Source organism: Jaculus jaculus, chromosome 9 (assembly GCF_020740685.1).
Source record: "Jaculus jaculus isolate mJacJac1 chromosome 9, mJacJac1.mat.Y.cur, whole genome shotgun sequence".
Taxonomy (NCBI): domain Eukaryota; kingdom Metazoa; phylum Chordata; class Mammalia; order Rodentia; family Dipodidae; genus Jaculus; species Jaculus jaculus.
Window position 1 is genome coordinate 114,434,895 of NC_059110.1, and position 26,495 is coordinate 114,461,389.

Here is a 26,495-nt window from a genome sequence, read left to right on the forward strand (position 1 = left end):
CTATGCCTGGTTCATTTTATTATTTCTATTCTCCATCTCAATCCCATCCTATTTCTGGGTTAAAAACCTCTCAAGTAGGCTGGGCATGGTAACACATGCCTTTCATGCCAGCACACAGGAGGCAGAGGTAGGAGGATCGCTGTGAGTTCTAGACTAGCTTGGGACTTGAGTGAGCTCTAGGTCAGCCTCAGCTAAAAAGCAAGCAAACAAACAAAATATCTCTAAAATGGGATAAAAGTTCTGGAGACAATGCTAAACTCAATTATTTATAGTTCTGCAGAAGATTTGACCTAAGCTTTTCTATATTTCAATTTTCTTATTAAGTAGGAATAAAAATATTCAGGTACTTTGTGGGGGGGTTGCAATAAAGCTGAATTAATACAGGACTATGAAGATGGATCTGTGGTTAAAGGCACTTGCTTGCAAAGCCTGCTGGGCCTGGGTTCAATTCCCTAGCACCCAAGTAAGCAGGATGCAAAACAGACAAACAAACAAACAAACAAATAAAGAAAAAGTTCAATTGTCTGGTGTTTGTTTATAGTGGCAAGAGATTCTGGTGCACTTCATGTGCAAATAAATAAGTAATATTGAAAAAAGAATGAGTTAGGGCTGGAGAGATGCTTAGTGATTAAGGCGCTTGCCTGCAAAGCCAAAGGACCCTGGTTTGATTCCCCAGGGCCCACGTAAGCCAGGTACACAAGGTGGTGCATGTGCCTGGAGTTCATCTGTAATGGCTGGATGTCTTGGTGTGTCCATTCTCTTTTTCTCTCTCTCCCTCTCTCTACCTTTCTCTGTCTCAAAAATAAAATATTAAAAAAAGAATTAGTGTGTACACACTTAAAACATAGCAAGTGCCCTAGGTGTGTTCACTGTTATTCTTGTACTTTACATGTGTACATGTGGTTTCTTTCACCCACCTCCAATTTAAACCTGATCCAACAAGCTTCTCCTCCAAAGCCAAGCCTCTGGCTGAGGAACAGCTCCCAAAACAGTTATTTTTTAATTTTTAATTTTTTTAATTCATTTTTATTCATTTATCTGAGAGTGACAGAGAGAGAGAAAGAGGCAGATAGAGAGAATGGCTGCACCAGGGCCTCTAGACACTGCAAATGGACTCCAGATGCATGTGTCGCCTTGTGCATCTGGCTTACATGGGTCCTAGGAAATTGAACCTGAGCCTTTAGGCTTCTCAGGCAAGTACCATAACCGCCGAGCCATCTCTCCAGCCCCATATCCTTATTTATTTATTTATTTATTGGTTTTCGAGGTAGGGTCTCACTCTAGCCCAGGCTGACCTTGAATTCACTATGGAGTCTCAGGGTGGCCTCGAACTCACAGCAATTCTCCTACCTCTGCCTCCCAAGTGTTGGGATTAAAGGCATGCACCACCATGCCCGGCCATATTCTTATTTCTTAATCAATTTTACCTGCACAAGGACTTCTACAGACAAGAAGCTCTGTGAGGGTGGGCGTGAAGCACGGTGAGTTCTGTTCACCCGTCAGCGAGCGAGAACTGTGTCAGTTATGGACAGCAGAGGGTTGTAATGGGAGAAGGGCCCTGGAGCTCATGCATGAAAGCCTAAGAGAACAAGAATGCTCATTTAGACGTGTTCCACCAAGCACGCAGACTAAACTGCCACGGACCCTTGGCTTTATTTGCTCCTCCAAGGACGCACCCGAATCCTGCTCATCAAACTACAAAAGACAACCCCTGGGTCTGGGGACAGGGCTTAGTGTGTGAGAGCGCTTACTGTGAAAGCTTGGGGACCTGAGTTAGATCTGTAGTAGCCACGTAAAAAGCCAAGTGTGACCACTCACCTGCCTGTCGCCCCAGCGCTGCGGCGGGTGGAGACAGGGATCCTTGCGACTCACCAAATAAACTGTGAGCTCCAAGTTCAGTGGGAAGACCCTGTGTGACAGAAAGAAGGCTGAGGAGAGACAGAGGAGGACACTCGAGGTCCTTCTCTGGCCTCTGTACCAGTGCACACAGGGCACACACAGCTGTCTGCGCATGCACATGCTGCCCACACACACCACAACTCGAAGAATTTAAAGCCTTTTGCACGCTACATTGTTCATTACTACATTATTAGCACCACATCTTGTAAGTAAGAAGTAACCAGAAATAAGTCTGAGCAATGAATTACAATAATGTATTAGTGTTGTTAATGTTGTCCACTGTTCAGATTTAAGAGGTAACGTTTACTGAGCACTTAGTATCCTTCGTAGTAACCTCTTTTGTGAACCTACCATTTAATCTTTACAAAACCCTATGAGGCACCTCTGTTATCATACCCTCTTTTGGATGAGGAAATTGAGTCCAACAAGGTTAAGTAGAGCATAATAGGTCTGGTAAACGATGGAGCTGTCCCACAAAAGATCAAACATGGGGACTGGAGAGATGGTTTAGTGGTTAAGGTGCTTGCCCACGACGCCTGAGGATTGAAGTTCAATTCCCCAGGACCCATGTAAGCCAGATGCACAAGGTGGCACATGCATCTGGAGTTTGTTTGCAGTGGCTAACGGCCCTGGTGCGCCCATTCCCTCTCTCTCTTCCTCTATCTGCCTCCCTCCCTCCCTGTCTCAAATAAAATATTTGAAATTTTTTTTTTTTAAAAAAAGATCAAACAAGGAGCCGGGCGTGGTGGTGCACGCCTTTAATCCCAGCACTTGGGAAGCAGAGGTAGGAGGAATGCTGGGAGTCCGAGGCCACCCTGAGACTCTATAGTGAATTCCAGGTCAGCCTGGGCTAGAGTGAGACCCTACCTCAAAAAACCAAAAAAAAAAAAAAGATCAAACAAGGAGTTACTACATGACCCACGAGGTCCACTTCCAGGTATATGCCTAAGAGAACTGAAAACCTGTCCATACAAAAACATACGCACAAGTGTTCAGAGCACTATTATGCACATGGGGGCAACCCAAGTTTCCAGTGATGGATATATGGGGAATGTGGACATGGATGCACAAATGAGATGGCGACTGTAGCGTACCATTCCGACAGGGGAGAGAACAGTCCTGGGCGTAGCTCAGTGGTAGAGCATTTACCTAGCATGTGTAAGGCTCTGGGTTCTATCCCCAGTACCAACCAACCAACAGAACAAACAGAAAAATCCCACCTTGAAAACATTGCCCAAAACGAAAGAGGTCAGGCACAAAAGGCCGTATGTTGTGATTCCACTTATGAAACAGGCATAACCGCTGGGACAGAAAACAGAGTGATGCTTGAGCTTGCGGGGGAGTGATGAAAATGTCTTGAAATTAAGACAGTGGTGAGGGTTGTACAACTCTGAGAACATCCATAAACCACTCAGCTGTTTATACTTTTCACAGGGTGATGTTTATGATAACGATTCTCCACAAAGCTATGAGAGAGAGATGGAATAGTTACCCACCACGCCCCCCAGTGCCAAGGGCCTGTGCCTCTTACTACCACACAATTAACTGTGTTCTGAGGATTTGTGGTGAGCTGTCACACATTCTTAGTATTTTTCCATATGTTTTTAAATTTTTATTTATTTTTTAACTTTTTAATGACAACTTTCTGTAAATATAGATAATATACCATGATCATAATCCCCTCCCACCCCATTTTTCCTCTCCCAAATCTCTCCTATACTGAATCCCTTCTTCTTTCCAACTAGTCTCCTATTTTTATGTCATCTCCCCTGCCCTTCTTCTTCTTTTTTTTTTTTTTTTTTTTATAACTGGAGAGACTATCTTACTTCTTGTTCTTGTTTTTTTTTTTAATTTTTATTTATTTTTTTAATTTTTATTAACATTTTCCATGATTATAAAATATATCCCATGGTAATTCCCTCCCTCCCCCACCCCCACACTTTCCCATTTGAAATTCCATTCTCCATCATATTACCTCCCCATTACAATCATTGTAATTACATATATACAATATCAACCTATTAAGTATCCTCCTCCCTTCCTTTCTCTTCCCTTTATGTCTCCTTTTTACTTTACTGTCCCCTGCCCTTCTTATTATAAAAGTCTTATGTAGGTAGTGTTAGCCAATACAAAGTCATGAATATCAAGGCCACTTTGTGCCTGGAAGATTGCATTTTAAGCAGTCCTACCCTTCCATTGGCTCTTACATTCTTTCCACCACCTTTTCCATAATGGCCCCTGCGTCTTGGGGAATTTTTCTATATTTTTGTTACATCTCATAATGTAAAGAGAAAGAAATGGGAATGAGAAACCCAATACTGAGAGGCTCTGATCTCAGCACAGGCCAGGGCTAGCTGGCCTGAGCCAGATTCCAATCTGAAAAGCACACGGCAAGGAGCCAGCATCCACAACTGCTGGACCTATCAGCACCGGCGAGCCACTGGAGGACTGTGGATGGAAAATAAAGAGCCAGGGTCCCGCTCATGTGGACTGCTTCACTGATAATACCAACATTATTAATGTATTGAGCGGTGGTGGCTTCCTAATAGGAAGGACTTTGAGGGACAGAAAAATATTAAACAGTAGTAATAAAGGATTGAGACTGTGTTCATATTAAGCTTGGCCTGACATCAAGTCAGAAGGCTAGAGTAAAATGACCACAGCTAGAAGTACGTCAATACCAGAACCATCTGCTCTTTTTTTTTGAGGTAGAGTCTCACTCTAGGCCAGACTGACCTGGACTGGAATTCACTGTGTAGTTTCAGGGTGGCCTTGAACTCATGGTGATCCTCCTACCTCTGCTTTACAAGTGCTAGGATTAAAGGCATGCACCACCACACTCAGCCATCTGCTCTTTTTTAAAAAACTATTTTATTAAAAAGAGTGAGTATGGGCATGCCAGGGCCTCCAGCCACTGCAAATGAACTCCAGATGCATTCACCACTGTGTGCATCTGGCTTACGTGGGCTCTGGGGAGTTGAAACTGGGGTCTTTAGGCTTCACAGGCAAGAGCCTTAACCACTAAGCCATCTCTCCAGCTCTCATCTGCTCTTTAAAAAAAAAAAAAAAAAGCTACCTTATCAGGAAGACAACTCTCTTTGGGTTAAAAAAAAATCATATTATTTAACAAATGGGAAGGGAACAGAAAGAATAAAAGCATTTGGTCCACAAAGAAAGAAACAAGGAAAATTTTACCCAGGCAACACAGATATGATAACATTCTGGGAAGACAATCAGTCATAAATCTTTACGTCACAGTGGAGTCACTACCTATTACCTTGGGAAGAAGAGAGCAAAAGGCGGGAAGGGGTGGGAGGAGAAAAGGGGGGAGCTACTTGCTAAATGCAGAAAAACAAGCCTTCAGCAGTAAGTACCATGTACTTAAGGCTCTCGTCTAAATATAACGTACGAAAGGCCTTGGCTGAAGATGTGCAATCTGAAACACACAGTGGACCCAGACAAGGAGCCTCAAGCTGCTAAAGCCATCGGGTGCTGACAGCTGTTGGAAACAGGATGTCCAAGTACCCTCAAAGAACTATCTCACACTCTCCTTACTATTCTCAAAGGGAAAAGGAGGCTCAGTGGTAGGACTCTGGCCAAAAATGTGCAAGGCCTTGGGTTCAATTCCCTGCACTACCAAAACCCAAAACAAAATAGCAACAACAGGGCTGGAGAGATGGCTTAGCGGTTAAGCACTTGCCTGTGAAGCCTAAGGACACTGGTTCGAGGCTCGATTCCCCAGGACCCACGTTAGCCAGATGTGCAATGAGGCACACGTGTCTGGGGTTTGTTTGCAGTGGTTGGAGGCCCTGGCGTGCCCATCCTCTCTCTCTCTATCTGCCTCTTTCTCTGTCTTTTGCTCTCAAAAAAATAAATAAATAAAAATTAAATTAAATTTAAAAAAATAGCAACAACAAAAAGTTATTGAAGGGCTGGGCGTGATAGTATAAGCAATCCCAGCACTCAGGAGGTTGAGGTAGGAGGATCACCATGAGTTCCAGGTCAGCCTGGACTCTGCCTCAATAAACAGACAATAAATAACAAATAAAAAAAATTCAGATCAAACAGTAGTAACAATAAAATCAGGAAGGCCGGAGAGACTTTCCATCACAGCTCCAGTTGCCTTTTCGAGGCTTTGCGACGTTTGTCTGCTGGTGGCTCCGTCCTGTGTCTCTGAGAAGCCCAACAGCATCAGGTCTTCGATTTCATTTCTGCATATAAATTTCATACCTCCCTCTCTGCACTCTCCGCCAACATGCATTCAAACCTACCTCATTTTTACATCCTGCAAGATTTGGTTCCCCAAAGATCGCCTTTTTAGTACCTCCCTTTACAGGTCTAGGGTAGGCAGTTAACCCCACAGTGCCCTAAGCCTTCCGTTAAAAGACTAACGCTAGGCTGGCGAGATGGCCTAGTGGTGAAGGGGCTTGCCTGCAAAGCCAAAGGATTCGGGTTCGATTCACCAGGACCCAAGCAAGCCACATGCACAAGGTGGCACATGCATGTGGAGTTTGTCTGGGTGGCTGTAGACCCTAGAGTGTACATTCTCTCTATATATATGCTTTTTCCTCTCTCTTCTCTAATAATAAATAAATATTTTAAAAAATTCAGGTCAGCCTGGATTAGAGCAAGACCCTACATTGGAAAACCAAAAAAAAAAAAAAAAAAGTTACTAAAGGGCTGGAGAGATGGCTCTATGGTGAAAGGCACTTCTTTTTTGCTTGTTTGTTTTTCAAGTAGGGTCTTACTCTAACCCAGGCTGACCTTGTATTCACTATATAGTCACAGTCTGGCCTCAAACTCATAGCAATCCTCCTACCTCTGCCTCCTGAGTGTTGGGATTAAAGGCATGCACAACCATGCCTGGCCAAAAGGCACTTTTTGACTTCTTGCAAAGCCTAATGGCCTCGGTTCGGTTCCCCAGGACCCACATAAAGTCAGATGCATTAAGTGGTACATGTATCTGAAGTTCATCTGCAGTGGCAGGAAGCCCTGGTGCACCCAAATACACCCTCACTGTCTGCCTTTCTCTCTGTATCTCTCTCTCTCAATAAATAACTAAATAAATAAAAGGTAAAGAAAGAAAGACTATAAAATGGAAAGTATTCTTTTTAAAACCTCTCATTTTAAAAATAAAAAATACTAAAAAAGAAAGTGATACCTCCAGTGAGTTGTTGGCCAGGGAGGTCCCTGATGCCCCCAAAACATTGCAGGCCATTGCCGAGGCCCTTGGTTTCCCACCAGGAATAGAGGGTAAGACCCTATTGCTGAAGACTCCACATACTTGGGCTGTAAGGCCACTGAGACATCCTGCTAGAACTGAGCTGATAACCTCCTCCATGTAGACCAGCTGACAGAAACCTGGAAGAAGCCATTCTACATACAGTTCAATGGAAGAAAGAGATACCACCAGTGAAGATACTCAACAGTGGACACTGCAAGCCTTGTAATTGGCCAGCCAGGCCAAATGAGCCAATTGGTGCAATAGTGGCACATCTGTCATGGTGGAAACCAACTGCCCTTCAACTGGACTGGAAGCCCACTCCATGGGAGGGAATGCATCCCTGATATTGAAAACTTAAAACAGGGGTAGTCATGAGCCCTAGGGGTGTAACATCTGCTGATGTCTGGATAAATGTATATACTAAGCTTATCAAACTGCCCAGTAAGCACTTCTCTTAATATTTATACCCTTATATTAACACTACTCTCACTTTGGGTAGAGAATCTTCTCTTTTCAGATGGCAGTGACCTTGCGACGACTCAGAAGCTATCATAGTGCTGGAAAGAAGTGACTGGAGTACTGAGTAACATTCTGATCACACCTTCCAAGGCTCGGGGTCTAATGTGGAAGAGGTGGCGGAAAGAATGTAAGAGCCAAAGGAAGGATAGGACTCTTTACAACATGCTCCCTTCAGACATAAAATGACCTGGATATCCATGACCTCACAGTGCCTGACACTACCTACACAAGGCCATCATAAGAGGAGGAAAAGATCATGACATCAAAATAAAAGAGAGACTGATTGAGATGGGGAGGGGATATGATGGAGAATGGAGTTTCAAAGGAGAAAGTGGGGGGAGGGAGGGTATTACCATGAGATATTTTTTATAATCATGGAAAATGTTAATAAAAACTCAGAAAAAAATAAAGGCAATATACAAAGCTAAAAAAAGAAAGAAAAAAAGAAAGTGAAATCCCAGCACTTGGGAGGCAGAGTTAATAGGATCACTCTGAGTTTGAGGCTAGCCTGAGACTACATAGTAAATTCCAGGTCAGTCTGGGCTAGAGTGAGACCCTAGGTGAAAAACAAAACAACAAAAAAGAAAGTGCTAGATGTGGTGGCACCCGCCTTTAATCCCAGCACTTGGGAGGCAGATGTAGGAGGATTACTGTGAGTTCGAGGCCAGCCTGGGACTACAGAGTAAGTTTAGGTCAGCCTGGACTCTGCCTCAATAAGTAGATAAAAAAACAAGTAATTTACTTTTAAATGGAGGGGCTAGGGAGATAACTCAGTGATTAAAGGTGCTTGCTTACAAAGCCTACCAGCCTGGGTTCAATTTCTGGTAAAGCCAGACTGGTGTTCACTTGCAGTGGCAAGAGACCTTTGTGTGCACACACACATATATGCAAATCAATCAATAAATATTTTTAAAGTATTTTATTTTTATTTATTTGAGTGAGAGAGAGAGTGAGAATAGGCATGCCAGGGCCTCCAGCCACTGCAAATGAACTCCAGATGTATGCACCCCTTTGTGCACCTAGCTTACATGGGTCCTGGGGAATCAAACCTGGGTCCTTTGGCTTCGCAGGCAAATGCCTTAACCACTAAGCCATCTTTCCAGCCCACTAAATATTTTTTTTTTTAAAGGAGGCTGGGGAGATGGCTCATCAGTTAAAGGTACACCTGATGGCCTGGGTTTGAGTCCTCAGTACCCACATAAAACCAGATGCACAAAATGGAATATGCATTTGGAGGTCATTTGCAGTGGCAAGAGGCCCTGGCATGCCATTCGTCCTCTCTCATAAAAACAATAAAATATTTTTTAAAAATAATTAACAGGTCTGGATAAATGGCTTAGTGGTTAAGGTGCTTGTCTGTGAAACCTCAGGACCCATGTTTGACTCTCCAGGTCCCATGTAAGCCAGATGCACAAGGTGGTGCACATATCTGTAGTTCAATTGCAACGCCTGGAGGCCTTGGTGTGCCAATTCTCTCCCTCCCTCTCTCTCTCATGAAAAAAATTTTGAAGAAAAAAAAGAACTAACAATCTGAGCCAGGCATGGTGACACACACCTTTAATCCCAGCAGTCGGGAGGGAGAGGTAGGAGGATCATTGTGAGTTCAAGGCCACCCTGAGACTACAGAGTGAATTTCAGGTCAGCCTGGGCTAGAGCAAGACCTTACCTTAAAAAAAAAAAAAAAAAAAAGTTGTGCATGGTGGTGCACACCTTTAATCTCAATACTCAGAAGGCAGAAGTAGGAGGATCACTATGAGTTCGAGGCCACCCTGAGAATACATAGTGAATTCCAGGCCAGCCTGGGCTACAGTGGGACCCTACCTTGAAAAACAAAAACAAACCAACAACAATAACAAAACCCCCACAAAATAAAAAAGAAAACTATGTAGTTGAGCATGGTGGTGCACACCTTTAATCCCTGCAGTGGGGAGGCAGAGGAAGGAGGATCACTATGCATTTGAGGCCAGCCTGAGACTACAGAGTGAATTCCAGGTCAGCCTGGGCTAGAGTGAGACCCTACCTTGAAAAACCAATAGATGGATGTACAGATGAATGGATAATGGATGCAGGATAGACAGATTAAAAACTACAGCTTTAAAAGGCATTATTGAGGGCCGGGGAGATGACCCAATGGGCAAGAGTGTTTGCTGCAAGAGAACCTAACTTCAGTACAGGTACCCATGTTAAAAAAAGAAAGAAGGAAAAAGAAGGAAGAAAGAAGAAAGAAGGAAGGAAGAAGAAGAAAGAAGAAAAGCTGAGTGTGGTGTAGATGTATATGCCTATAAACCCAGCCCTGAGGCGACAGAAATAAGAGGATCTCTGAGGCTCACGGGTCAGCCAGTCTAATCAAAAACCAGCAGCTCCAGGTTCAGTGAGAGCTCCTGTCTCAAAGAAATAAGACATAACCGTGATAGAGGACACCCAGTGTTCTCCCTAGCCTCCAAATGCATCAACATCTGTACACACACATCTGCATACCGCATGCATACATGACACACATGACACATGCTATACCACACACCTTCAAAGGGCATGATTAGGCTAATCAAGAAAATTTAAGGGGCTGGGGAGTTGGCTCAGTGACTAAAGGTGCGCTTGCTTGCGAAGCCTCCTGGCACAGGGTTCAGTTCCTCATTCACCTTCATAAAACCTAATGGGCATTCATTAGCAGCAGCAAGAGACCCTGGTGTGAACAGCACACATGTACACACATACACACACACACACACACACACTCATACACACACACACACATGCTAATACATAGACATTTTAAAAAAAAAAGAAAATTTACGGGGCTGGAGAGATGGCTTAGTGGTTAAGCACTTGATTGTGAAGCCTAAGGATCCCAGTTCAAGACTTGACTCCCCAGGACCCACGTTAGCCAGATGCACAAGGTGGCGCATGCATCTGGAGTTCATTTGCAATGGCTGGAGGCCCTGGCGTGCCCATTCTCTCTCTCTCTCTATCTGCCTCTTTCTCTCTTGTCTGTCTGTTGCACTCAGATAAATAAATAAAAATAAACAAAGAAAATTAATTCTTTTATTTACATCTGGCCTGTATCCTGGGTATCCTTGTGTGAACTTTGAGAATGACATGGTACTGAGGGTGGGCTGGAGGGCGGGGTGCCTGTCTCCCAGCAGCGCTCGGGCACCTTAGTCCTCATTAGCCTTTAAAGTAGGAGGGAGTGGGCTGGAGAGATGGCTTAGTGGTTAAGCGCTTGCCTGTGAAGCCTAAGGACCCCGGTTCGAGGCTCGACTCCCCAGGACCCACATTAGCCAGATGCACAAGGGGGCACATGCATCTGGAGTTCGTTTGCAGTGGCTAGAGGCCCTGGCGTGCCCATTCTCTCTCCCTCTCTCTATCTGCCTCTTTCTGTCCCTCTCTGTCTCTCTCAAATAAATAAACAAAAATAACAACAACAACAAAAAATTTAAAAAAAGTAGGAGGGAGTAACAGCATGTGGGGGAAATGGCCCAGGCTGCCCAGGCTAGCCCATCTAGGTGGGGTCTATCTCAGCCCTTATTTTGTTCTTTCAATAGTAATTTCATGAAGGGCAAAAATTCCAGGGCTGGACAGATGGCTTAGCAGTTGTGCTTGCCTGTGGAGCCGAAGGATCCACGTTTGATTCCCCAGTACCCACGTAAAGCCAGATGCGCAAGGTGGTATATGTGTCTGGAGTTCATTTACAAAAGGAAAGAAATCTGAAAGAGAAAAACAAAGCAGGGGCTGGAGAGATGGCTCAGGGGTTCAAGCACTTGCCTGCAAAGCCTAATGACCCGGGGTTCCATGCTGGGTACTCATGTAAAGCCAGAGGTATAAAGTGCACCTGGAGTTCATCTGCAGTGGCTGGAGGCCCTGACACACCCATTTTCTATGTCTGGCTCCCTTCTCTCTATCTCTTTCTGCTTGCAAATTTGAAAAAAATACACACACACACACACACACACACACACACATATGTATTTTTATGAAAAACAAAGCAGTGAGACTGGAGACCTGACTCTCCTCTTGAAACTGTCCCTGGCATCATGTGACAGTCTGGACTCAGCAGACTCTGCCGTAGCTAATACAACCCGGATACCGACACCGGCGCCCTTGCCTGCACATCACCATCTTGACAAGGGGCTTGAGCAGCCCATTAGGGGAGGAGTTACAGCAATACCACTATCCGCCTCACTGCAAGCATCTGCTGGAGCCCACAGTGACCATCTGCATTGTGGAACATAAGAAACCTGCTCCCACTATTTTCCTCATTAAAACCCACAGCCTCCCTCTTCCCACGGAGAATTACAGTATTGTGTCCACTTCGCAAGATTTGCTTTGAAGAGTGTCTTGTGCTAGGTCGATTCCCCAGGATCGCTGGTTTAACAGTACAATATATAGTGGGAGAAACTGGAAGCAACTCACAAGAGGGTAATGGTGAAACTATAACAATTAGTCTGATGAATAACATGTAATGATCTAAATAAAATACAGAAGCTATGTTGAAACATAAATGCCATGTAGACACATCCAAAAGAATTAGGTGTTAAGAATGTGAAATGAAAAGTATGTCCAACAGTCGTGTGAAAGACAAATACCACAGAAAGCTGGGTGTGGGGCTTACACCTGTAACCCCAGCACTTGGGAGGCTGAACTAAAAGGATCACTGTGAGTTTGAAGCCAGCCTGGTGCTACAGAGTGAGTTTCAGGTCAGCCTGGGCTAAAGTGAGACCCTGCCTCAAAAAGACAAAAAGAGGGCTGGAGAGAAGGCTCAGCAGTTAAAGGCAGTTGTCTGCTTGCTTAAAAAGCCTGCCAGCCTGAATTTGATTTCCCCAGTACACTCATAAAGCCTGACTCACAAAGTGACATATGTGTCTGGAATGCATTTGCAGCTATAAGAAGTCCTGGCCCACCCATTCTCTCTCCTTTAATCTCTCTCTCCCAAATAAATAAATAGAAATAAAAAGAAAGAATGTGTGTGTGTGTGGGGGGGGGAACGAAACAAACAACCAAACAAAGGCAGTTTGGGAAATCAGTTAAAGGTGCTTGCTTGCGAAGCCTGCTGGCCTGGGTTAGACTCTCTAGTACCCATGTAAAGCCAGATGCACAAAATGGAGCGTGTGTTGGGGTACTGCTTTTTATCAAATTATTTTAGAGAGAGAGAAAGAAAGAGAGGCAGAGGAGATGGCTCAGCAGTTAAAGATGCTTGCCTGCAAAGCCAATTCCCCAGTCCTCATGTAAAGCAGGATCGGACATTCCTTTGCAGTGGCAAGAGGCCCTGGCACATACAACATAGACACACACACATGCATAATTATTTTAAAAGGAATGAAAAAGGACAAATATCACAGAAAGGTCCAAAAAAGGGTAACACTTGTCACATTTTGGTGAAGGTGTACGGAACCTTTTTTTTTTTTTTTTTTTTTTTTTTTTTGGAAAGTTCTTTGATTTATTGAACTTTGTTTAAAATGTAAAACTTAAGGGCTAGGGACACATCTCCTCAGTGGGAGAGCAGATCCTGAGCATATGTGAAGCTCTAGGTTTTATTTCTAGCATCATATCAAAAACTAAATAAATTTTTTATATTTTAGTTTTATTATTTGAGAGAGGGAAAGAGGCAGAGAGAGAATGGGCACACCAGGTCCTCCAGCCACGGCAAACCAACTCCGGATGTGTGCACCATCTTTGTACATCTGGCTCACATGGGTCCTGGGGAATTGAACCAAGGCCCTTTGGCTTCACAGACAAGTGCCTTAACCACTGAGCAATCCCTCCAGCCTTGTGGCTCTCTTTCATCTTTTAAAAAATTATTTATTTATTGACTTATTTGAGAGAGAGGCAGATAGAGAGAGATAGAGGGAGAGAAAGAAAGAGAATGGGAACACCTTCAGTCATTATAAACGAACTCCAGATGCACATGGCACGTTGTGCATCTGGCTTAGGTGGGTACTGAGGAATTGAACTAGGGTCCTTAGGTTTCACAGGCAAGCACCTTAATTGCTAAGCCATCTCTCCAGCCTATCTCTCTCTCTCTTTTTTTGGCTTTTCGAGGTACAGTCTCACTGTGGCCTAGGCTGACCTGGAATTCACTATGTATTCCCAGGGTGACCTTGAACTCAGGGTGATCCTTCTGCCTCCCAAGTGCTGAGATTAAAGGTGTGCGCCCCCACACCCGGCTAACCTATCTCTTTTTTAATCTTTATTTTTTAAAATTTTTGTTGATTTTTATTTATTTGAGAGTGACAGAGAGAAAGAGGCAGAAACAGAGAGAGAGAGAGAGGAGAATGGGCGTGCCAGAGCCTCCAGCCACTGCAAACGAACTCCAGACACATGTATCCCCTTGTACATCTGGCTTACGTGGGTCCTGGGGAATTGAACATCGAACCGGGATTACCTTAGGCTTCACAGGCAAGTGCTTAACCGCTAAGCCATCCCTCCAGCCCGTTTTTTTCTTTTATTTTTAATATGCCTGAACAACTTGTATCAACTATAAATAGAATGAAATATACAGAAAACAACTCACTAACAGTAAAAGCTTTCCTTTAAATTTTGCTTCCTGAGCCTGGGTCACACACTGTACAAAGCTGGCCTACAGGAATGGCTCCTGACGGCACAAGACTAACAATCCGAGGCCTCCAGAAGCTGCAAGGACAAGAAGAGATCACGGAAAAGGTCAACTGTTAGCTCCTCCTCAAGGGTCAGCACCTGGAGGGTGTCTGCCTGCTTTTCTGGTATCAACTTACCCTGTGCTGAGAACCTTTCCCTGACTCCACAGCAAGGCTTGTTTTCCCTGGAGTCTGTGTCTTCACTATCTCAGGAGGCTGGTCAGGGCACATCAGATCCCACAGGCACTGCAGGGCAGTCTTGCTAAGGAATCCCTGAGATCATTCTCTCTGCATCCTCTTTGCCTGCCCTTCCCCCTCTCCTTTTTCCCTCCCTCCCTCTTCCCTTCTTTTTCTTCCTGGACAAAGTGCCACGCTGAAACCCACCAAGTAGCCCAGGCAGGCTTTGACCTTACAATCTTTGCAACTGTTTTCTACCACTGTATTTTTTTTTTTAATTTATTTCAGAGAGTGTGTACGGGTGTGCCAGGGCCTCTTGCCGCTGCAAACAAACTTAAGTTGCACGCGACAATTTGTGTGTGTGACTTTGTGTGGGTACATGGGTAATTGAACCTGGGCCAGCAGATTTTGCAAGCGAATGCCTTTGACCACTGAACCATCTCCTCAGCCCAGTCCTTACAATCTTTACAAGCCTGCCGAGAGCGGGGATTATGAGTGTGCATACGACGCCCATCTCCCTACATCTTTTGTGGACATTAACATTAACTCTCACTTACCTCTCTTTTGAGGCAGGGTTTCACTCTAGCCAAGGCTGACCTCAAACTCCTTCTGTAGCTCAGGGTGGCCTTGAACTCATATTAATCCTCCTACCTCAGCCTCTGAAGTGCTTGGGATTAAAGGCATGCAAAACTATGCATGGCTCCATATTATTTTTTAATATTTTATTTATTTTCAATGAGAGAGAGAGAATATTAATGGGTGTGCCAGGGCCTCTAGCCACTGCAAACAACACTGGATGCATGCACCACTTTGTGCATCTGGCTTTTTTTTTTTTTTTTTTTTTTTGAGGCAAGCCCAACAGACTGATCTTTTTATCAGTGTGTATGTGTGAGTGTGTGTGAGAGAGGGAGAGAATGGGTGTGCCAGGGCCTCAACACTGAAATCTAACTTTAGATGTGTGTGCCCCCTTGTGCACATGTGTGACACTGCATACTTGCATCACTGTGTGACTGGCTTATGTGGGACCTGAAGAGTTGAACATGCATCCTCAGGCTTCACAGGCAAGTGCCTTAACCAGTAAGCCATCTCCCCAGCCCTACATCTAGCTTTTTACGTGGATCCTGGGGAATCAAACTTGGGCCATTAGACTTTGCAGCTAAGCAATCTCTCCAGCCCTCATTATTATTATTATTATTATTATCATCATCTTGGTTTTACGAGGTAGGGTTTCACTCTAGTCCAGGCTGACCTGGAATTCACTATGTAGTCTCAGGGTGGCCTCAAACTCATGGTGATCCACCTGCCTTTGCCTCCCGAGTGCTGGGATTAAAGGCGCGCCCAGCTCCTCCATATTGGTTTTTGAGACAGGGTCTCTCTGAACCTCAGGCTCACTGATTCTGCTACATTAGTCAGCAGTTAGCCCCAAGGATCCCATCTCTGCTTCCCCAACTCTGGGATCACAGTTACACACTGCCACACCCAGCTTTATGTGGGTGCTGGGGATTGAAACTCGGGATCTCATGCTTGTGCGCCAAGACTGAGCCATCTCCTAAGGGCTCCTAAAATTTACTTTTTGGGGAGAAATGTTCCATCAGCTTTTCCTTTGATTACTTGGACACATTCCATGCACATAACCTGACCACAGCTTTCTGAAGGTAAGTCAAGCTCATGCCATGCGGCATACTTCCATCTATAATTAAACTAAAGTAGATCTGGGTACAGTGGGGCACAACCGTAATGTCAGCAGTCAGAAAACAGGCAGGAGGACTGAGAACCAGCATGGGTTATACAGCGAGACCCTGTCTCAAATGAAAAATAAAAAAAGTGGGCTGGGCTGGAGAGACGGCTTAGCGGTTAAGCGCTTGCCTGTGAAGCCTAAGGACCCCGGTTCGAGGCTCGATTCTCCAGGACCCACGTTAGCCAGATGCACAAGGGGGCGCACGCGTCTGGAGTTCGTTTGCAGTGGCTGGAAGCCCTGGTGCGCCGATTCTCTCTCTCTATCTGACTCTTTTTCTGACACTCTCAAATAAATAAATAAAAATGAACAACAACAAAAAAAAAGGTGGGCTGGAGACATGGCTTTAGCAGTTAAGGCACTTGCCTGCGAAGCCTAAGAACCCAGATTTGATTCCCCAGTACCCACATAAGCCAGATGCACATGGAGGCCCTGGTGCACCCATTCATTCTCTTTATATCTGCCTCTTCCTCTCTTTCTCTCCCTCCCTCCCTCTCAAAAATATATATATAGTAGGGTTTCACTCTAGCCCAGGCTGACCTGGAATTCACTATGGAGTCTCAGGGTGGCCTTGATCTCACAGCGATCCTCCTACCTCTGCCTCCCAAATTCTGAGATTAAAGGCGTGAGCCACCATGCCTGGCTCAATAAATAAAAAAATTTAAAAAAAGAAAATATAATTTAATTCTGGGAAGGAATGGCATTTGAATAAGAGGTCTATCTTAGAAAAATCAGTGTTTGGGCTGGAGAGATGGCTTAGGGGTTAAGGCACTTGGCCTGCAAAGCCTAAGGACCCAGGCTGAATTCCCTAGTACCCATGTAAGCCAGATGCATATGGTGATCCATATACCTGGAGTTCGTCTGCAGTGGTAGGACGCCCTGGAGTGCCCGTTGTCTCTCTCATAAATAAGTAAATTAAATATTTTAAAAAACACTTCTACGCCAGGCGTGGTGGCTCATGCCTTTAATCCCAGCACTCGGGAGGCAGCACTCGGGATGCAGAGGTAGGAGGATTGCCGTGAGTTTGAGGCCACCCTGAAACTACATAGTGAATTCCAGGTCAGCCTGACCTAGAGCAAGACCCTACCTTGAAAAACCAAAACAGAAAAAAAAAAAAAAAAGTTCTGAGGCTAGAGAAGTTGCTCAGTGTTAAAAGAGCTTGCTTGTAAAGCCTGATGGTCCGGGGTTCAATTTTCTAATACCCATGTAAAGCCAGAGACACAAAGTGGCCCATGTGCCTGGAATTCATTGCTGTAGTGAGAGGCCTTGGCATGCCCAAATTCTCCCTCCCCCCTTCCCCTTCTTTGCTTACAAATAAATAGATAAAAATATTAGAGCCACTGATAACCAAATGTTGCTGTCCAAATAAAGTCTCCAGGAGTGGGAAAAAAATACAAAAAAAACAAAACCCAAACAAAAAAATACGCTTCTGAGCTGAGCTGGGTTGGGCATGGTCACGCACGCCCTTGGTCCCAGCACTGGGGAGGCGGAGGTAGGAGGATCGCTGTGAGTTCGAGGCCAGCCTGGGACAGTAGAGGGAGATCCACGTCAGCCTGGGTTAAAGTGAGACCTTACCTTGGAAACAAACAAACAGACAAACAAAATTAACTAAACCAATACTCTTGGAAACAGTTCTCCCTCACTCTACAATGTGAACCTATCCAAACACGCTCTGCACCGCGGACCTGGGCATGGGCTAGCGCCGCGGGCAACAGATGTGCACCAGGGCTCCCGGCTCCTGCCCCGCAGCTTGTGCCCTGCTGGCAGCCAGGCTGGCAGCACAGCCCTTCTGTCTGCACTCGTTCACGGGCTGCACGGTTACAGGAAGGAGCAAAGAGCAGCCATTTCCTCCCAAAAGGTCAGCTGCCTCAGAAAGACCAAACAGAAAGCGGTAAGCGCTCGCCAGCTTCCCCTCCTGCCTCTGCAGCTCGTGCGCAATACCATCTGGTTTCCAGTAAAGTGCCACAGAGTAACAAAGCGAATGTGAACCCCAGAGCCTCCACCCCACAACTGTCTCGTTTTCCTAACTGCAAGGAGCGAGCGAGTCTTTTTCAACAGTGCTGGAACTGTTCCCAACTGCCAGCCTCCATGTGAACTTAAACAACAAAAGGGCAGAACTGGAACCGTCCTATATTATATATAAATGTTCCAGAAGTTTCCATTTAAAATAAAATGGTTTTCGCGGGGTGTGGTGGTGCACGCCTTTAATCCCAGCACTCAGGAGGCAGAGGTAGGAGGATTGCCATGAGTTCAAGACCACCCTGAGACTACGTAGTGAATTCCAGGTCAGCCTGCGCTACAATGAGATCTTACCTGGAAAAACCAAACAATAAATAAATAAAATAAAATAAATGGTTTGGGCTGGGGAGATAGTTCAAAGTTTAAAGGTACTTGCTTGCAAAGCTTGGTGACCTGGGTTTAACTCCCCAGTACTCAAGTAAAGCCCAATGTCTGGAGTTCATGTGGAGTGGCAGGAAGCCCTGGTGTGCACATGCTCCCTTCTCTCTCACCCCCAAATAAACAAGCATCCTATGGTTTTTTTTCAAGGTAGGGTCTCGCTCTAGCCCAAGCTGACCTAGAACTCACTATGCAGTCCCAGGCTGGCCTCACAGTGATCCTCCTACCTCTGCCTCCCGAGTGCTGGGATTAAAGGCGTGCGCCACCACAGCTGGCTAAGCACTGTATTTTCTCATTGACTTTTTGTTTGGTGTGCGTACGTGCGCGTGCACGTGTGTTCACGCGTGTAAGTGCAGGCATATGCCTGTCACAGAGCATGTGCGGAAGTCAGAGGCCAGCTTTCAGGCGCTGCTCCTGTCTTCCCCCTAGTTTGAGGAAGACCCTCTCTTGGCTGCTGTGTTCCCAGCCCGCGAGCGTCCAGCGCGTCCTGCCGCCCCCCTCCCTCCTCACCACGGGCGCACCGGGACCACCGCGCCTGCCACAGCACCCAGTGTCCAGGATTCCGGGGATCTGAACTCAGGTACCAGCGCTTGCAAGCGCTTCACCCGCTGAGCCACCTCCCCGGCCCTGTGCAGACAGGAAACGACTGCCGTCAGCCTTCCTAAGCAGCAAATTGAGATTCCTTCCAGTACAAAAACAAAGCTGAGAGGAGGGGGGAGAATGAAGATTTTTAAAGTTTTTTTTCAATCAGACAGTTCCTGTCTTAGCCATCCACATACGGCCCCGGTGAGAAAGTGTGATGGTCCTGGCAACAGGTTCCCTCAGAGTGCCATCAGGGTAGGTAGACGGCCTTCTATGGAAGGAGCTCTTTTTTTTTTTTTTTGCCCCCCCCCGCCCAGGTAGGGTTTCACTCTAGTCCAGGCTGACCTGGAATTCACTATGTAGTCTCAGGGTGGCCTTGAACTCACGGCGATCCTACCTCTGCCTCCCGAGTGCTGGGATTAAAGGCGTGCGCCCCCACGGCCAGCTGGAGCACTTCTTGTAAAGAGCCTGGGCTCTGATGCCAGCTCAGGCTGAGAGCACTCAGGATGACATGATGACGATTAGCTTAGCGTTGAGAGAAACACAAAACAAAACTGTTTCATAGGCTAGACAGAGTTACACACTAGAAACTGTTTCATGCTGGACACAAAGTAAAAAGTTACTTAGGGCTAGAGAGATGGTTAAGCGCTTGCCTGTGAAGCCTAAGGACCCTGGTTCAAAGCTCAATTCCCCAGGACCCACGTTAGCCAGATACACAAGGGGGCGCACGCGTCTGGAGTTCGTTAGCAGTGGCTGGAAGCCGTGCCGCGCTCATTCTCTCTCTGTCTCTTTCTCTCTCTGTCACACTCAAATAAATAAATAAAAATGAACAACAAAAAAATTTTTTTAAGTTACTTAATTTCCAGTCCTCTCTGTGCTAAGCAGCAGCAAAGGGGTTGTTAGCAGGAATGGGAGAAGAAAGTGTTGGGACGAAGGTAACAGTAGTCAGGGGAGCAATAGAAATAACAATATTTAAGTTGTGACAGGTCGCATGAGTGTATGTGTGTGTGTGTGTGTGTGTGTGTGTGTGTGTGTGTGTGTACTTGCTGAGCCTTACAAGGTCCCTAGTAGCCACACAAAGCCAGATGCACAAAATGACGCACGCATCTGGAGTTTGTATGCAGTGGCAAGAGGCCCTGGTGTGCCTAGTCTCTCTCTCTCTCTCTCTCTCTGTGCAAATAAATAAACAGAAATATTTTTACAAGAAAAGGGGCTGGAGAGATGACCCAGTGGTTAAAGTGCTTATCTGTAAAGCCTAACAACCTGGGTTTGATTTCCCAGCATCCATGTAAAGCCAGATGCACAAAGTGGTGCATGCATCTGGAATTGTTTGCAGAGGTCCATTCTCTTACTTTCCAAGTAAATAAAGTATTTCTTGTTTTGTTTGTTTGTTTTTCGAGGTAGGGTCTCACTGGTCCAGGCTGACCTGGAATTCACTTATGTAGTCTCAGGGTGGCCTCGAACTCACAGTGATCCTCCTACCTCTGCCTCCACAGTGCTGGGATTAAAGAAAAAAAACCTTCAAATAAAAAAATGGAAGGCTATTATCACTCATATGAATAAGTCAAACATTCCAGGGGTAAGGTGGGTTAGTAAGGGGTGCTGAGGTGAGGCATCACCTGGAATTCTGTTCATATTTTATTCCAGTAAGTCAACATCTATTTCCTGATTCGGATGCACATAGCTGCCTGTGAGGCATAAATAACAAAGTCCCGTGATAATAGATACTGCTGCAGAGAACTGTTATCTCAGCGTGTGCTATGTTACATATCAGCTGAGTGCCAGGAATCTTTAGTTCCCCAAGTCATGCTATGGTGGTGCACACTTTATTTAAGGCCAGCACTCGGGAGGCAGAGAGGTAGGAGGTTTGCTAAGTTCTGGGCCAGCTTTGGACTACAGTGTAAATTCCAGGTCAGCCTGGATGAGAGTGAGACCCTACTGCCCCCACATACCTCCAAAAAAGAAGTAATGTGGGAAAAAACTTCTGAATTTAACAGTGTATGTGACATGTCAAGGGGATTTTTTTTTTTTTTTTTTTTTGAGGTAGGGTCTCACTTTCTAACCCAGGCTGACCTGGAATTCACTATACAGTCACAAGGTGGCCTTGAACTCACAGAGATCCACCTACCTCTGCTGGAATTAAAGGCATGCACCACAATGCCCAGCTAATTCAAGGGGAAATTTAGGACAAGGATGCCTGGTAACTCCACACTCCTGTGGAAGGACAATCTTTTCATACCATAGCAACAGAAAGAAAGAGATAGGGAATCACTGTGACACATGTATCCAATACCTTTCATCATGTTGATGATCCCATTTTTGTTGTTTGTTGTTTGTTTTTTCACGGTAGGGTTTCACTCTGGTCCAGGCTGATCTAGAATTCACTATGTAGTCTCAGGGTGGCCTTGAACTCTCAGTGATCCTCTTACCTCTGCCTCCTGAGTGCTGGGATTAAACATGTGTACCACCACGCCCAGCTCGATCACCCATTTTTTTTAAATATTCTTTTTTTTAAGTTTTGTTTATTTTTATTTATTTATTTGAGAGCGACAGAGAGAGAAAGAGAGAGAGAGAGAGAGAATGGGCGCGCCAGGGCTCCAGCCACTGCAAACGAACTCCAGACGCGTGCACCCCCTTGTGCATCTGGCTAACGTGGGGCCTGGGGAATTGAGCCTCGAACTGGAGTCCTTAGGCTTCATAGGCAAGCGCTTAACCGCTAAGTCATCTCTCCAGCCCTCGATCACCCATTTTTAAAAGATGGAATGCTTTGTCTCTCTAGATTAGAATTTACCTCACATCCTGTGCTCACGAACCAAAATAATTTTTTAAACTTTTATTTACTTATTTTATTTGAGAGAGAGAGAATGGGTGTGCCAGGGCCTCCAACTGCTGCAGATGAACTCTAGAAGCATGCGCCCACCTTGTGCATCTGGCTTATGTGGGTCCTGGAGAATCAAACCTGGATCCTTCGGCTTGTAGGCTAGCGTTTTAACTGCTAAACCACCTCTCCAAGCGCTCCCCCTTTTGTTTTTGGTTTTTCAAGGTAGGATCTTGCTCTAATCCAGGCTGACCTGGAATTCACTATGTAGTCTCAGGGTGGCCTCGAACTCACGGTGAGCCACCTACCTCTGCCTCCCTAGTGCTGGGATTAAAGGTGTGTGCCACCACGCCCGGCTCTTTTTTTACATTTTAAATAACATCTTTAATTAAAGTTTTTGCAAAGGTAAAATATTAAACTTAAAATAAGTCTTTTTAAAACTTTTTGTGGGCTGGAGAGATGGCTTAGCGGTTAAGCACTCGCCTGTGAAGCCTAAGGACCCCGGTTCGAGGCTCGGTTCCCCAGGACCCACATTAGCCAGATGCACAAGGGGGCACACGCGTCTGGAGTTCGTTTGCAGAGGCTGGAAGCCCTGGCGCGCCCATTCTCTCTCTCTCCCTCTATCTGTCTTTCTCTCTGTGTCTGTCTCTCTCAAATAAATAAATAATTAATTAAAAAAAAACTTTTTGTATATTTATTTATTTGAGAGCGAGAGAAAGACAATGGGTACACAGGGCCTCCAGGCACTTCAAAAAACTCCAGATGCATGCACTACCTTATGCATATGGCTTACGTGGGTCCCGGGGAATTGAACCTGGGTCCTTCGACTTTGCAGGCAAGCACCTTAACCGCTAAGCCATCTCTCCAGTCCCTAGAAAGTATTTTTTATTATTTGGGAGAGCAAACATGGACATGCCAGGGTCCTCTTGCCACTGCAGCTGAACTCCAGACATGCTATGTTGGCTTTACATGAACACAGGGAAACTGAACCCTGGGCCAGCAGGCTTTGTAAGCAAGTACCTTTAGCCACTGAGCCATCCCCCCAGCCCAGGCATTGTGTTTTAAGTACAACTTTAGTAGAAGCTGCAAAAAGAACCTAAGTTAGGGGAGCTGGGTGGTAGATCAGTTATTTCTTTTTTCAAGGTAGGGTCTCATTCTAGCCCAGGCTGACCTGGAATTCACTCTGTAGTCTCAGGGTGGCCCCGAACTCACAGTGATCCTCCTACCTCTGCCTTCTGAGTGCTGAGATTAAAGGCGTGTGCCACCACACCCGGCTAGATCAGTTATTTTTAACATGGTGGAAGTCATTAATTTGAATCCTTATTACAGGAATAATGGGAGTGAATCACACTTTGTAGAAATTATGACGGAAGTTTTGACTCATCATCAGTGCTAATCAAGGTAACTATAATGGCAAGTCATACCAGCCGTAAACATCGTGACAAGTGGAGCGGGAACCTCAGAGGAGAGTCACATGCGCCATGATGATGAGGGCCCAGCTGAAATTCCAATGGAAGCTGTGTCTCTCTGCAAACTACACTGCTTCTTTTAATTACATCTCAAAAAAGAAGTGACTCAACAGCAACACACTCCTTCAGTTGCCATGCATGCCACTAAATGCCATCCAGGGAGATTTATTATTGTGCCAAACGAGAAGATGCAGACCGACATTCCCAACGCTGACGAACATTCGCGGGACGACTCAGGCCTCGTGGCAGTGGTCCGAGGCACACTGGACCTAGGGTGGCTTATGGGTTATCTCCCGAGATTTCTTCAGCTGTAGGACGCAATGCCAACTCACGATGATGTTTCAGTAAAAACAGCCACCTTTGACTGCACACTAGGTTTTATCCGGGATGCATTTCCATGGAGCAAAATAAATTTAGCAAATGAAAATACCATCTTGCTTTGCTAGGATGTCCCCTATCCCTGCCAAAAATGACAAGCTGTTTGCTCAAAAGCTGTCACTGATTAGCTGCCGCTGTAAAGAAAACCAAAGTCGGTGCCAGTGAAAACATACTGAACTGTGACAAGGCAGGGGAAGTGTAAGGCATCTACTCGTGACTGGTGAGCTTTGTACAATGGGCAACCTAAATCTGGGAGACATGGGGACAGGGCACTAACAGCTGTAGATGCTGGTTCCTGTTTAGACAGGACAGATGAGATGTTCCCAGAATTCAGAAGCCTCGAAAGGACCCAGGCACTGTGTTACTGAGTTTCCATCACTGTCAGCCCAGCTTTCCAAGATGACCCAACATTGGCTTTGGATTAATTTGTATTGTTAAGACCTCTTTCTGGCACACTAGCACCTGTATTTGTAGACTTCATAAAAACGGAATTTTAAAAATACTTTTTTATGGGCTGGAGATGGCTTAGTGGTTAAGTGCTTGCCTATGAAGCCTAAGGACCCCGGTTCAAGGCTCAATTCACCAGATACACAAGGTGGCACATGCATCTGGAGTTTGTTTGCAGTGGCTAGAGGCCCTGGCACACCCATTCTCTATCTATCTGCCTCTTTCTCTCTCTGTCTGTTGCTCTCAAAAATACTTTTCGGGTTGGAGATGGCTTAGTGGTTAAGCTTGCCTGTGAAGCTTAAGGACCCAGGTTCAATTCTCCAGTACCCACATAAGCCATATGCACAAGATGGTGTATGCATCTGGAAATTGTTTGGCTAGAGGCCCTGGCATGCCCACTCTTTTTATTTTTTTTTTCTCTCTCCCCCTCCCTCTCCCCTGAAAAAATAAATAAAATATTTTAAAAATAGGGCTGGAGAGATGGCTTAGCAGTTTAGGTATTTGTCTGTGAAGCCTAAAGATCCAGTTCAACTCCCCAGAACCCAATAAGCCAGACACACAAGGGGACATATGCACACAAGGTGACATGTGTATAAGGTGGCACACACATCTGGAGTTCGACTGCATTGGCTAGAGGCCCTGGTGTGCCCATTCTCTCTCTCTTTCTCTCTCTTCCTCTCTTACAAATACATACATACGTACTTACTTTTCATATTTTACTAGCTCCAGCCAGTACAGCCAGTGAGCAGAGAACACAGGCAGAAAAGCACACACTGCAGGTCTGCTAGATGTCCAGAGCCCCGAGCTGGAGCATAGCCTGGTGGTCAAGAGTGTGCCTGGCACGCACGAGCACCGAGCTTCCACCTCCAGCACTGAAAAATATAAAGATTCGGGGGGGGGGGGCGCTGGAGAGATGGCTTAGAGGTGAGGGCATTTGCCTGCAAAGCCAAAGGATCCCGATTTGATTCTCCAGGACCCACGTAAGCCAGATGCACAAGGAGGCGCATGCAACTGGAGTTTGTTTACGGTGGCTGAAGACCCTGGTGTGCCCATTCTCTCTCTCTCTCTGCCTCTTTCTCTGTATCAAATAAATAAAATATATTTAAAAAAAAAAGATTCTGTTGGAAACCTAAATTCCACAGAGGTTTCTAGTTTTGCTTTTACATGTGTGTGTGTTCATGGGGGAGTGTCCATGTATGCCACAGCTTGTGTGTGGAGGTCAGAGGACAGTTACCATGTCAATCCTCACCTTACTTAGTTTGAGGCAAGGTCGCTCATTCTCATTTATTGGTCCACTCACCAGACTAGCTGGTTCACGAGCTTCTGGGGAAATTCTACTGTCTCCACCTGTAATCTTGCCACAGGCAAGGTCCTCAAGCTCATATGGCCAGTGCTTTACCCACTGAGCCATCTTCCTAGCTCCTCCTGGTTTCTTTTTCTTCTTTTTGTGCTTTCTAAGGCAGGGTCTCTTATCGCCCAGGCTGGCCTTAACTCTCTATGTAGTCAAGGCTAGTCTTAAACTCCTGATCTTCTAGCCTCTACCTTTCAAGTGCTAGGATTACAAAGCTTAAACCACTTGACTCAGCCTTTGTTTTTGTTTTGGTTGAGACAGGGTCTCAAGTAAGCCAGGCTGTACTTGAACTAACTCTCTTTCTCTCTCTCTCCCTCCATCCCTCTTTTCTTCATTTTTTATTTTTTTGGTTGTTGTTGTTTTTCAAAACAGGGTCTCACTCTAGCCTAGGCTGGCCTCAAACTCACAGTGATCCTCCTACCTCTGCCTCTTGAGTGCTGGGATTAAAGGCTTTGAACTGTCTTTTTAAAAAGAATGTATTTGGGGCTGGAGAGATGGCTTAGCGGTTAAGCGCTTGCCTGTGAAGCCTAAGGACCCCGGTTCAAGGCTCGGTTCCCCAGGTCCCACGTTAGCCAGATGCACAAGGGGGTGCACGTGTCTGGAGTTCGTTTGCAGAGGCTGGAAGCCCTGGAGCGTCCATTCTCTCTCCCTCTATCTGTCTTTCTCTCTGTGTCTGTCGCTCTCGCTCTCAAATTAAAAAAAAAAAAAAGAATGTATTTGGGCTGGAGAGATGGCTTAGCGGTTAAGCGCTTGCCTGTGAAGCCTAAAGAACCCAGTTCGAGGCTCAATTCCCCAGGACCCACATTAGCCAGATGCACAAGGGGGTGCATGCATCTGGAGTTCATTTGCAGTGGCTGGAGGCCCTGGCATGCCCATTCTCTCTCTCTATCTGCCTCTTTCTCTCTCTGG

The 26,495-nt window shown here is 45.6% G+C and overlaps 1 protein-coding gene across 4 annotated transcripts in view; it reads right to left on the minus strand.

Moving 5' to 3' along the window:
• Nucleotides 1-26,495, minus strand: part of Stat5b (signal transducer and activator of transcription 5B) — a 100,679-nt gene that overhangs the window by 41,727 nt on the left and 32,457 nt on the right. For 2 of the 4 annotated variants that reach the window (XM_045158212.1, XM_045158215.1), the window contains exon 2: nt 1,819-1,909. The exons of 1 other annotated variant lie outside the window; for it this stretch is intronic. The gene's annotated coding sequence lies outside the window, so the exon portion shown is untranslated. Of the gene's footprint in view, nt 1-1,427; nt 1,580-1,818; nt 1,910-26,495 lie in introns of all 4 variants that reach the window. One more of the 4 variants, XM_045158213.1, reaches the window with a different exon arrangement.